The sequence below is a fragment of the Podarcis filfolensis genome (genome assembly GCF_964270895.1).
Source record: "Podarcis filfolensis genome assembly, chromosome: 2".
NCBI classification, from domain to species: domain Eukaryota; kingdom Metazoa; phylum Chordata; class Lepidosauria; order Squamata; family Lacertidae; genus Podarcis; species Podarcis filfolensis.
The window spans coordinates 102,981,718-102,995,012 of record NC_139605.1 but is presented as its reverse complement, the minus strand read 5'-3'; the positions used below and the strand labels follow the sequence as shown (position 1 = coordinate 102,995,012).

General features: G+C 45.0%; 1 protein-coding gene across 8 annotated transcripts in view; it reads left to right on the top strand.

Annotated features, from left to right (window-relative positions):
- DGKA (diacylglycerol kinase alpha) overlaps positions 1–13,295 on the top strand; it is a 77,358-nt gene that overhangs the window by 27,625 nt on the left and 36,438 nt on the right. The gene's annotated exons all lie outside the window — the stretch shown is intronic.

Here is a 13,295-nt window from a genome sequence, read left to right as displayed (position 1 = left end):
TTCATAGGATTGCGGCCTAGAGTTTGTCTGCAAGAGGGGGACCTGGATTTTGAGGGACTGGAAACCTATGGGGATTAGTTGAAAGAGGTGAGAAAATTTAGCTTGGAGAAGTTACATTCTTTGGTAGATGGGCAAAGTGTGACTAAGGCTTTAAAAGTTCATTTTCCTTAAATTTAACATTTCCTCCTTCCAAGTTCAGCCTTTTTTATAGGTTCATGAGAAGCACGGGTTGTGGGGTAAATTGCCCCTTGAATAGCCTCAGCTCTCTTAATTGCTCCAGTGTCAGTTTCTGTTCCCAAAGGGGAGTGGAGAGGCTTTAATTGTTGGTATTTCCTCATTATTTTGTTTTTTTCATAGTTGTTCGTAAGCATTCTCATAAGAAAAAATGAGAGGCATTCAGTAATTAAGGTTCTGCTTAATAAAGACAGAAAGGAACACTTAATAGTCTATTGATCATTGATTTCCCAACTCTTCATGTCAGGAAGCAATAAAACTGGCTGACCTTATAAGGGAGAACGTGTTAATGATTGTGGTTTATTTGTGAGGAAACATCCTGGGACAGTGGTTTCCAATTAGGGGTCCAGGGACTCCTGGGGGTCCACTGAATGCACCCAGGGGGTCTGCAGCCCAATCCCTTGCCTCCCCGCACCACTATTTTTTTGTCATTTTTTCATGGTAATACAGTGGTACCTCGGGTTAAGTACTTAATTCGTTCCGGAGGTCCGTTCTTAACCTGAAGCACCACTTTAGCTAATGGGGTCTCCTGCTGCCGCCGCGCCACCACTACACGATTTCTGTTCTCATCCTGAAGCAAAGTTCTTAACCCAAGGTACTATTTCTAGTTTAGTGGAGTCTGTAACCTGAAGCGTATGTAACCCAAGGTACCACTGTATCACAAATTTTATGGCCTGTTTTAGCACTGTGCAATTTTTCAATATATTGGCCAAAATTGGTTTTGAAATCGCACTGCAATAACGATTTTCACCTGGCAATATGCAGCAATATATTGCCCCTCACGCAAATGAGAGCAGGGCAGCCAATTTCAAGGCACCACCGATATCTCACGATTATCTCAACCGATAATGCCGCTGATCTGAGCTCCCTTCCTCATGTGGAGGAAGACCAGGGCAGCCGATAACACTACAGTCTTTCCTCATGCTGGCTGCCACCGCTGGCTGCCCCACTGATGGTGGCTTGATGTACCCCCCCATCCCCTCCCACTTAAACCATGTGGTGGAGGTGACTCCGCTTCCTCTTCTTCCCCCACCCAATCTCAGTGGCTGCTCCTTCCCTGATCCCCACACATGATCTCCAATTTCAGACATCTTGATATATCGGAATATCGTAATATTCAGCTGCTGATAAAGCACAATGTTAAAAAACAGATATTGCTGAGCTCTAGTCTGGTTTTTTTTTTTTAGTATACCTAAAATTCTTTCTACCCCACATCTTGTTCAAAAAATTGCTTTGTGGAGGTAACTACTATAGAGTTATCAAAATTTTCAAAAGTAGGGGGTTCTGTGGCTTGGCTTTTTGAAAAATAGGGGGTCCTCAGTCATTAGCTAATTGGGAACCACTGCCCTAGGAGGATCTTAGCCATGGGGAAAGGGCATTGCTTAATATTACTATGCTAGATTTTGCAGTTGCATGGAACTTCCATTTCTAATCCTAATCCCAGCTGTTTATGGTAAAGCAATGTCTCAGCAGCAGCAAAGGGCTGTAGTGCAGAAGGAACAATTGCCTCATTTACAGTAGTTCAGTCTTGATGACATGAACCTTGCAGCATTGTTGGAATCAGGCTGGGCTTGGCAGGCTTTAATGCATGAGGGAGGAGGAAGAAACAAGAGGAGGGGGCTGGATGGTAGGAACCTGGGTTAGAGCAGGGAGGATTCTCCCCTTCCCCGCCCCCATCCCCCAACATCAGTCACTTTGGAAGGGGGAGCCGAGATGCCAACTCTCCCTTCTGATCTTCCTTCAGAGCAGAGAGGTGTGTGGGGAAAGGCTTTGATCAGCTGTGGAGGAAGTCTGAACAGGATGTGGCAGCGGCTGAACGGGAGGGTGCAGCCTTATCACCTAGAACCAGGTGCTGCCTTTGCACATGGCAGCAGACCCACCTGCCCCCACAATCTTTACATTCCTGTAAGGCGAGTGAGCGTGCCGCTGCCCGTCTTTAAATGCTTGGCAAGAAGAGCAGGAAAACTTGTTGGGATATTTTTGCTGCTTCTGTCTACTTCTGAACTTCTTGTCCTGCTCTTGAACTCTGCAATTGTGACACTTGAGCACAGTGTATACTGCTGAGCCTGTCCTGTTACTTGCCTTCCTTATTTAAAGGTGAGAACCCCTGTCTGTGTGCATTGGGCATATGTGTGCTAAGCTGCTGATCTTCAACCAGGGCCGGCCCACCCTGGTGAGGCAACAGCCTCAGGCAGCAGGATCCACAGGGGTAGCAGATCCAGCCTCCAAGCAATGCACTGCCCACTTCTCCTACTACTGCAGTGTCAGTGACAGCTGCAGCATGCTCCTTGGATGTTGGATCTGTCCCTCCTTAGCAGCCCCCCCTCAATGTTGCCTGTACAGGAGCCTCTTGGGGAATAGGAGGCACTGTCCCCTCCCAGCCCTGGGGAAGAAATAGCAGTGGCTGCCTTCTGGGGGCTGCTGGAGTCTGCACCCACCTGGTGTGATTCAGAGCAGTTTCACTTTCCCCTTCATTGATTTCCAATTCAGTTGTCAGGTAAGGTTGATTGGATTCCCCACTTTGTTCCCAGTGTAGATCTTTATTCCCAGGTAGTTCCTGGTGTAGATCTTCACTCACCCCTTCTTCCCTTAGGGAGGGGTGTGTGCCATTTTGTGGTTTGCCTCAGGTGTCAAAATGCCTTGGGACAGCCCTGCCTTCAACTAGCGGGCCAGAACTCACAACTGCAAAGTCACCTAAAGTGGATCGCAACAGCAGCACTACCACTACCATACAGCTACAGTATATGTTAAAATAAAATAAAATTAAAAAGTGAGTTTCCAAATGTGTATATAGACTAAGCTCTTGGGTTTGAAAAGTTTGAAGACCGTCATGCTAAATTACAGCTGGTGGGCCAGGCACATAAGTTGCAATATTTGTAGAAGCCATTAACTCTCAAATGTAAACAGTTGGAATTAGTTGCTGGAGTGTTGTTGTTTTTTAATGTATTTGAGGTTGGAAATCATAATATTAGAAACTTAATGAACTTCTTTTTACTGAGTATAACCAGTATTACAAATAAAAATACAGTAAATAGAATAAGAATATTTTGCCAATATATTGTGAACAGCAGTCACTGCAACAACATAGATTAAAAATCTGAGATTCTTGAGAGTCTGACCAGAACCTGGAAGATGCTCAAGTGCCATTCTACATAACTCATTCTTGCCCCAGACTTCCAAGGACTTCCTATATCTTACTTGTCATCTCTGTGGTTCAGATAAACCTCCCTGATTGGTTTAGGGTGAAGCAGTTCATCTTCTATTTTGATAAGACAACTGGCTCTTCCAGGAAAATGGCCCGAGCCATTACAGGTGGGGGCAATGTGTTGGTGTACCTGGGCAACTGTCTCCCCCACTTGACAAAGATGCTGGGATAACTGTGCATAGATCTACTGTGGCAGGTTGCTAGCTCAATAGGAAATGGAAGTGGTGTTGGAGTTTGGGGTGTTTAAACTTCTCCCCTCCCTAGATTTTCCTGATTTGAAATTGCCCTCCAGGATTTATTTGTCATGCAAGGGAAAACATAGAAACATTATCAAGATACCTGCATGCTTGCCCTCGTCGTAGTTTCAGGGGATCAATATATTGAGCAAACAGCATGGTGAAATGATTTAACAGTTCTGCATTCTAGCTGCTTTTCCAATCCAATTTGCAGGTGGGGATGCACGTGGCTGCTGGAACTTTTTTTTTTAAAATGAAAAACCATGGGTGAGTCAATTGTATCTTTCTCAGCACCTTGCCTAGTGCAGCCCCACAGTCCTGAGAGCGTCTGTATATTCCTTTTGTTCAAGAGCCTAGTTACAGTGCACACAAATCTGCATATGCCAAAGTACACATTTACTCAAGAGATCAGGGGCCCGTTGTTGGACAAATATCACAGGACTTTATAACCTCCCAATGGAGTTATTTTTAATTTAGGAAAATAAACGTACTTCCTGTTCAGAAATTAACTAGGAAAAATAAACCTGGCACTAATCCATAGGTGGCAATGGTCCTCAGGCAAATGGGGGGGGGGTAAGAATTTTGCATGCCCTAGATCTCACCACATTAGTATAGAATCTGCTATCTATTGTCCTAAGGGATTTTTCACCCTATGTATTTGCAATGAAAGGAGGTAGTGGGTAGTGATAAAGGGTGATTTAAAGAAAACCACCCTAACATTTGATTTAGATTATGGATTGCCCCTGTGTGGCATCTTGAGCATTTTAGCATGTAGGCTAATGTAATGAAATGCTAACTATATGCTATTTCTTTTGAAAAGCCTTCATGATGGAGGAAAGCTTTGAAATGTATGCCTGATTGTCCCTTCTCTCCATTCCTAATTTATATGCCTTGCATATAAAATTCCACCCCAGAGGAGTTGCCAGAGCCTCTTGTAGCAGAAATGGCCATTTGGTGCTTTAAAATTCCATGTTGTTTAACAGCCTGACTCATGAAAGCTGATAAAGTTATGTAGAACTAAGAAAATACATAGAAATATGCAGACTTCTATTTGCTGAAAACGAGTGACCTAATTTTGGAGCAGAATCACCCTGCGTCATTGCCCTAAGAGTGACTGTTTCTCATAGGCACATCTAGCCTGAAGACCTGCCTTTATACCCTATCAGTATACTGTCTTAGGTGTTGTCAGCAGTCACCGTTTTCTCAATATGTGAGCAAACGTCTGCTCTGCCTTTGAAATTGTGCAAAGTCCACACAGGCACTGTGCACAGGAAAGAGGTGTGTTTGCTTTTGAATTACGGTTGATCCTTGAGGCATGCTTTTACACCCTGGGTAACAGATGCCATGTAGCTGAAGTGAGGTTTCTAATGGAAGCCATCATTGCCTGGCTGATGTTTGCGACCTGTCAGCCCTCGGATCTGACTGCTCCCAGCCCAGATACAATCACTGGTTTTGGGTAGGATTCAGCCACATCCCGACAAATTGAGGATGCACGATTATTGTTGGCTATGAAGTCTTGCACAGCAAACCCATTTCCCAAGGAGACTGGAGTTTTTGAGGGAAAGGAAGTGATGGAAAAATGCACTGGAAAGTGTGCAAACAAATCAGAACGAATCTTAAATAAACAAGTCATCTGGAAGTGCTCTCAGAGTAGTTTGTGCAGATTCAACCTGCTTTATTTAATATCAATATTCCCCATTGTGCGACACCTGGCTTTTGAGTGTACGTATGAGGCAGGGAGAGGGAGCGAAATGGTGGAGACGGCTGCTGCATGACCTTCTTTCAGGGAATGCAAAACTGGCTGAAAATCCACAGGTGGGACAAGCAACAAGAACAACTGGAGAAGAGCAAGGCAGGAACCTGGACACCTCTTAGATGGGGGGTGGAACAACACACCAGAGGCTGCAGTGATGCTTTTCCCTTTCCAAATTTCAGGGGGGAGGGGATAAATCACAAGTGGGCTTTGAGAATTCTCCTCTAAAAATAGTCCTCCACAGATTTCTCTTCAAACACTATTTCCTTGTAGAAATGTTAGGGGAGAAGTGCAGTTTGCCCCTTGCTGTCCTCCTGCTCCCATGTAGCACTTGTTGTCCCTGATGAACAAGCCAGTGGCAAACATCACCACTTGGACCTTTCTTTCCTCCACCTGCCTATGGCAGCTGTGTTGTTCTAACTAAACAAATAGTGAACTTGGCCAGCCGAGTGCCTCTGGTTTGGAAGTGAAACAGGGCCACCCAAAATCAAAAGTACATAGATACACAGAAGTATGTAAATCTGTACAGGACTTGTGAGCTTCCAGGATATATGGAATATTGAGGCAGAGTGAAGGTTGGGTGGAAGTAGTAAAATGGACTACTGGGTGGAATCCAGGAGGATTTAAAAGCAACAACAGCAACCCTCCCCTCCTTGCACTATATTTGGATGAAAAGCAGGTGAGGGGAAAGGACATACTTTGCTACTCACACTCCTGAACCAACCACCAAAACTCATTGCCCATTCCATTCACCACAATGGGCACTTCCAGATTATTGCTATTTCTTGGTGGGATTCAGTCATAAACCAGCATTCAGGTTGCACAACAATCTCACTTTCCCCCTATCCCAGAACTGGACTTCTTGTGATAGGGAAAGTGACAGAGATCCCATTTGCTTGATGCAACATTGTCTAACCTCCCAGTAAACTAGTCAGAATGAATGCTCATTGAAGTGCCTTTGTTGTCAAACTTCACGCAAACCGATAAGGATGAATGTTCTGTTAAGCAGGATATAGCCATGAAATGCTCAGATTTGAAGCTGGCAACAGCCCTAAACCAGGATCCTCTCCTGCTCCCTTTGCCCACCACCCCACCTCACTGAGACCTGAACAGTGCTACTAGACTTCTCTTTCAGGCTGTCTCTTATGGGGGCGCATTGCGACATTTAGCTGTGTGTCCCATTTGTCTGTCTAGCCACACAACCATATGCAGGCCTGTACAGGAAGGGGCACCTGGTGTTGTTTCCTTGTTGCAAATTGCAGCGGGGCTGCCCTGAGTGTGTGGTATGGTGAGGAAAGAGGCGCTGTGCTAGTAACAAACAGCTGTGGGAAAAGGAAAGGAAGCGGTTGAGCAGAGAATGATGTGGGATGAGTTTAGCACAGCCTCTGCAACATTAAGCTTGAGATCGATCTGTGTTTTCCAGAAAGGGGCTGCTGATAGTAGTGTATACGCACATCCCGCTATTCACCGCTGCTGACAATAAGCAGGTTATCATACTGCTTTTTTTAAAAAAAAATCTGTTTCACCAGAGATGACAAAGGAGCAATTCTTTGGGAAGCAGTGCCTCCCTTAGACCACTCACAAGTCTCTTTTAAAAAAATTGTCTGTCTCCAGGTTCTATTTACCGTATTTTTTGCACCATAACACTCACTTTTTTCCTCCTAGAAAGTAAGGGGAAATGTCTGTGCGTGTTATGGAACGAATGCCTGCGGGTGGCTGGGGGGGGGGGGATCTGCTGCAGTCGTGAGCAGAGGATCCATGGTTCCCCTTCCTTCCCTCCTCCATGGTTACAAAGCATGGATCCACATGGATCCTCAGGATTTTTGCATTGGGCTACTCCAAACTCACTGTCAGATCACATGTCTGTGGCCACAGCATGAACCAGAAAAATCATATATCCACTATTTTGTTTGGAATATTTTTTTCCTTGTTTTCCTCCTCTAAAAACTATGTGCGTGTTATGGTCTGGTGCGCGTTATAGAGCAAAAAATACGGTATTTTATTGCAACTACACTGGCAGTGCTAAGGCCGCAATGTGGGGGTTAGGCAAAAAAAGTGAACAACAGAACAGGCGATGAAGGGCTTCACAGATGCAAAATAGGTAAGCATCAATCTGATTTTAACCCACGTTTCTTGACCCGTTGGGGGAGTTTTCAAACCCAGAGGATTAGATAGCCATTTCAGGCGCATGTTGCTGCTCACAACACACCACCATACCCCTTTAAGGAATGGCTTGTGCTGCTAACTCAGGACTGAGGGGATGCTGGGTGGCAGCCTGACAAAGGGAAGGCATTGAAAAGAGCTCCTTTTCTTCCTAAATTTTCTTCCTTTTCTACGTGCTTGGACTGCCAACCACAGGGCCTGTCATGTGTCTCTGTGAGAGTGAAGGCACACGAAAGGATCCCACTTGATTATAAAGAGGTTTGGGAGGGAAAGTTTCTGGTCTGCAAGGGTGAGGACCAGTGGTGTAGCGTGGGTTGTCAGCACCCGGGGCAAGGCAAGTAATTTGCGCCCCCTAACCCGTGGATTTGCGCCCCCTAACCCGTGGATTTGCGCCCCCTAACCCATGGATTTGCCCTAACCCCAGATGTTGCGCCCGGTGCGGCCCGCCCCCCCTGCACCCCCCACGCTACGCCACTGGTGAGGACAATAACTGTGCTGCCTTGAAAGAGCTAGCAGGGAGCATGATTCAGTGGAAAACAAGGCAACGGTAATGGGAACAAATAAAGCCCACACATCCTACCTTCATATTTCACCTTTCTTGCCACTTCAAAGCCAGAAGCAAAATCTAAGAGAGCCTTCCTTGTCTCTTTTCTTTACAGCAGGGGCAGGAAACCTCAGACCTGCTACAGACCACACCCTCTCACAGGCCCTGCTACACGTCCCAAATATTGTTGTCTGCATGTCCTTGAATAATGCCCCCTGCTTGCCTAGAGCAGGGGTCAGCAAACTTTTTCAGCAGGGGGCCTTCAGACCTTGTGGGGGGGCTGGACTATATTTTTTTGGGGGGGAATGAATGAATTCCTATGCCCCACAAATAACTCAGAGATGCATTTTAAATAAAAGCACACATTCTACTCATGTAGAAACACCAGGCAGACCCCACAAATAAGGCCCCACAAATAACCCAGAGATGCATTTTAAATAAAAGCACACATTCTGCTCATGTAAAAACACCAGGCAGGCCCCACAAATAAGGCCCCACAAATAACCCAGAGATGCATTTAAAATAAAAGCACACATTCTACTCATGTAAAAACACCAGGCAGGCCCAACAAATAACCCAGAGATGCATTTAAAATAAAAGGACACATTCTACTCATGTAAAAACACACTGATTCCCGGACTGTGCACGGGCCAGATTTAGAAGGCGATTGGGCCAGATCCAGACACCGGGCCTTAGTTTACCTACCCATGGCCTAGAGGGAGGATAGTGTCAGTGTAGAAACTAGCCTGCTGTACGATGATGAAATTTAGATTACTTGCTCCACCCACTTTAACCCACCCACAGTTGTCCCTGGCCCTTCGCATCACTGGTATGTGGCCCTGGGAAAGTGGCCCCTGAACTGAAAAAGGTTATTTAACTCTGCTTTACAGATCTCTCCTGTGCCCATTCCTTGCTTCTCACCTGCCTGTCATGATTGGACAGGAGAGGAGCGACTGTTATTAGGTCAGTCAGTTGTAAACACGCACACTTAACAATTTTGGTTCTACACATCAAATGTAGACCTAAGGCCCACAAATGATGTCATGCAAGAGAATCCACAGTCACACTTATCTGTAATGTAAGCATTGCACATTATAGTTGAAATCAAGGGGGCTGGCTGAGCATCGATGCGACTGTGGAGTCACAAGCCAGTTATTTTACTCTAAGACCAAAGGAGATGAATGCTTAGCATTGCCCCTGCCATGCTAGTTGTTTTATTTGTTTCTTATCGCTTCTTAATGCACGTCTTCTCATATTCCCTGGAAGTAGGTACATGGTGGTGCCGTGTAACCATGCATCAAATTGTTTTGAAATGACACATGAGGGTGTTGTTAAAAATGTGCGTGGGCAGAAGTACTGCATATTGGATTTGGCACTATTATTTGGGAGCTGAGTGAATAATTTATTAAGTATATTCTTGCCCACCTTTCTCTTTTAAAGAAAGCCATAAATCCTTGAGTGGGTCAGAACCAATTAACAAATTTCAATCACAAAAATGATCTCGAAATAAAATTAAGAGCAGTGCATTTAAAAGTACATTGCATCAGCATCCTAAGTGCCTTCTGAAAAAGAAAAGGCTTTTGCTGTTCTTTGGAAAGCAGTAAAAGATTTTGCTTCGCAGGCACCCTGAGGGACAGAGTTCTGCATTGTGACATCAACAGCAGGCAAAGTCCTGTTGGTTGGAACTGCCAGCCTAATCATCGACAGTGTTGGCACGCAGAGCTGGGCTTCCCTAGGTGATCTAAGTGCAGGGCTATTGTTGGCAGTCAGTATCTTTGGGCACTTGCCAAAGCCCACACCTTAGTAGGAGGCTTGCTGCCAATTCCTAGAGCCTTGTGGGCCTCCACCTCCTCCCTTTCTGTGTTGCAGCCTCTTCACCTGCCCTCTCTAAGAAAGGAGAAGGAACAGTAACCTGTATGGGCTTTGGTTTGGTTCTCCCTCTGGAAGGTGGCTTGGGCTGGGGGCAGAGAGAAAGGGAAGCAAATGGGCAGCAACAGTGGTGGAGAAGACATGATAGATACAATTAGGGAGGGAGCCGACTGAGAGCATCCTACACAAGTCCCCCTACGCACACTGGCGGAGGAAGGGGAATGCGGTGGGTGTGATCTGACCCGGGTGTCATCCCTGAGGGGGTGACATTGCCACGCTGCCCGCTTGAGATGCTCGCCGCGGGCGGCACCCCTCTGGGATGCTTGCCCCACCCCTGCGGGTGGCTAGCCCCGCCCTCTGGGTGCCATAGCAGCTAGCCCCGCCTCCTCCTACCCACACACCTGGAACTGGCATTATCTAACAGCGTGAGGAGGTTTCTCTGCAAAGATCCACAACGGGAAAAAATTCACAGAACATTTAATGGAAAATTTGCTGGTGCTTTATTCACTTGTGGAAAATTCTCAGTTTCATAAGTTCACTTGTAACCGCAAAAGGATGCCAACGCAATTCTAAGCAAGCCTGCAGTTTTCAAAGATTTCAGCTTTGTTTGTTGAATACTAATGAAAAGCGCCCAGTTTTGATGGAATGTTCTAAGAAACGAACAAAAGAAAAATCAGCGGTCAAAATCAATGCAGTTTTGAAAGGATCAGTTTGCCATCTTGAATAAAAACGGTGTTCAGTTGTATCCAAACATAGACAAAAAAACCTGTTCCTTGATCTCAGGAACCATCATGCAAAATTTTGTTATGATATATCAAGTAGTGTTCAAATTAATAGAGAATGGACAAAGAGACAACTTTTCAAAAGATATAGCAGACAAGTAAAATGCCATGCTAAATAAGATCATTCTCTAGGGTATCAGAAAATTACTCTGTGCAAACTGAACATTTTCTAATCAAATTACAAATAGTGGTGTCTGTTTTCTGGGGGAGATAATCCAATTCAGAATTTTCCAGAAAACCCACATCACTGTTTGTATGAGAGTAATCATGCTCCTGTAACTAGGCAGATCCGAAGTAATTTAGGGCTTTAAAGATCAGTACCAACACCTTGGAACACTCTGAAACAAACAGATCAGCCCAGTAGTGCTGTTAGGTAATTATTTGCTTTCTAAAATAGATTTTTTTCACTAGTTTTTATAGTAACATTAACAGTACAAAATACAGTAATACAACACAGCTCAGCCATACAATTCATATCGATATCAATTATATATTTCATTAGTCCAATCATGTAGAACATGGATAGGCAAACTAAGGCCCGGGGGCTGGATCTGGCCCAATCGCTTTCTAAATCCAGCCCGTGGACGGTCCAGGAATCAGCATGTTTTTACATGAGTAGAATGTGTCCTTTTATTTAAAATGCATCTCTGGGTTATTTGTGGGGGATAGGAATTCATTCATTTCTCCCCCTCCCCCCACAATATAGTCTGGCCCCCCGCAAGGTCTGAGGGACAGTGGACCGGCCGCCTGCTGGAAAAGTTTGCTGACTGCTGATGTAGAAGAACAGAAATAAAGTGCTGATTGTGAAATAAATAAGTTACGCATAGGTTCATGCTATATTCAAAATTGTCAGTGCTATTTTCTGGGGGTACTCAGAAGTATGCAGTTCTGGCACCTCCCCTCCGAATGTTCAAAGTATGGCATTTTCTGTAACAACTTTATTGTGAATACCAGCACCCTTTTTTTCCCTACAAAAAAATAAAGCATTGGATATGGTATACAATTTACTGCAGGAAATTCCTCTATAATGTTCCATGTGAAAGGCTGGACTGCAGTTAACATTCTCCCTGGTGGTATATATGAAATACAGCTAGACCAGCGTTCATGGAATAACATTTTCATTTTTTCTACAGTTAGGTAATTCTAGACTTAATGGTCTTTTACACAGCCTTTTCAGAAGGTAGCGTTTATTACTTCACTTTCAAATGTGGTAAGCCAGCCTTCCTCATTTGTCCCTTCACATCCCTATTCTGCAGAGCAGGGACCTGGCAGGGACCTGCCAAGTACTTTCCTGTCAGTTCAGCACAGTGCCGGATTTATGTATAAGCTAAACAAGCTATAGCTTAGGGCCCTACTCTTTTGGGGGCCCCAAAAAAATTTAAAGGAAAAAAACCACTGGATGTACATTTCCAAAATATAAGATAAAAAACAAATAAAATAAAACATGCAGCAACAGTGCCAAATGGCTTTAGATACCTATTAGGTCATGGGTAGGCAAACTAAGGCCCAGGGGCCAGATCCAGCCCAATCGCTTTCTAAATCTGGCCCGCGGACGGCCTGGGAATCAGCATGTTTTTACATGAGTAGAATGTGTGTTCTCGAAGCTACCAGCATGAGTTTGACCAAACTGCGGGAGGCAGTGGAAGACAGGAGTGCCTGGCGTGCTCTGGTCCATGGGGTCACGAAGAGTCGGACACGACTAAATGACTAAACAACAACAGAATGTGTGCTTTTATTTAAAATGCATCTCTGGGTTATTTGTGGGGCATAGGAATTCGTTCATTTCCCCCCCAAAAAAGTCCGGCCCCCCACAAGGTCTGAGGGACAGTGAACTGGCCCCCTGCTGACAAAGTTTGCTGACCCCTGTATTAGATCCATAAATTACCATATAGCATATATTCAACACAAAAAACAGTGACAATTTGTTGTTGACAAAGGACAGCTGGACATATAAAGGGCTCCATTACCTTCAGTAGCTTTGGGCCTCATCAAACCTAAATCCGACCCTGGCTCAGCAGCACCCCTGGATAAGCCAGGAAGGTCTTGTATTGGAATAATCATTTCACACACTTCTTTCCACTGCTATAGTTGCTCTCTTGATTCCTTCCCGCTCTCGCAGTTACACTTTTCTAATATTGCTTGCAACGGTTTCCAATTACAAAAGTAAGTCTGAGCGTGGCAAACAAACACTAGCGATGCATCCTCAGGGGACAGCCCACGTAATTCAGCTTGCAGAAACACGGGGGTGGGGGTGAGCAGCGTGCGATGAAAGGATCAAAGAAAAAGATGCAGTTGCAAGATAAATCAAGTGTGTGAGAGAGACTTGCTTCCGTTGACTGAACTGCAGGCAACTGGGTCTTACCCCCGACAGGTGGCTTATTGTACCTCCTGCATAAGCCACAGATGGAAATATAACATCTTCAGAGTTATTAGGTGTGATTCTGGTTTAATCTAGGTTCATGGGATCCTTGAAGGCGGAAAAACATTGAAGTCTCCTTGAATCTGCAAA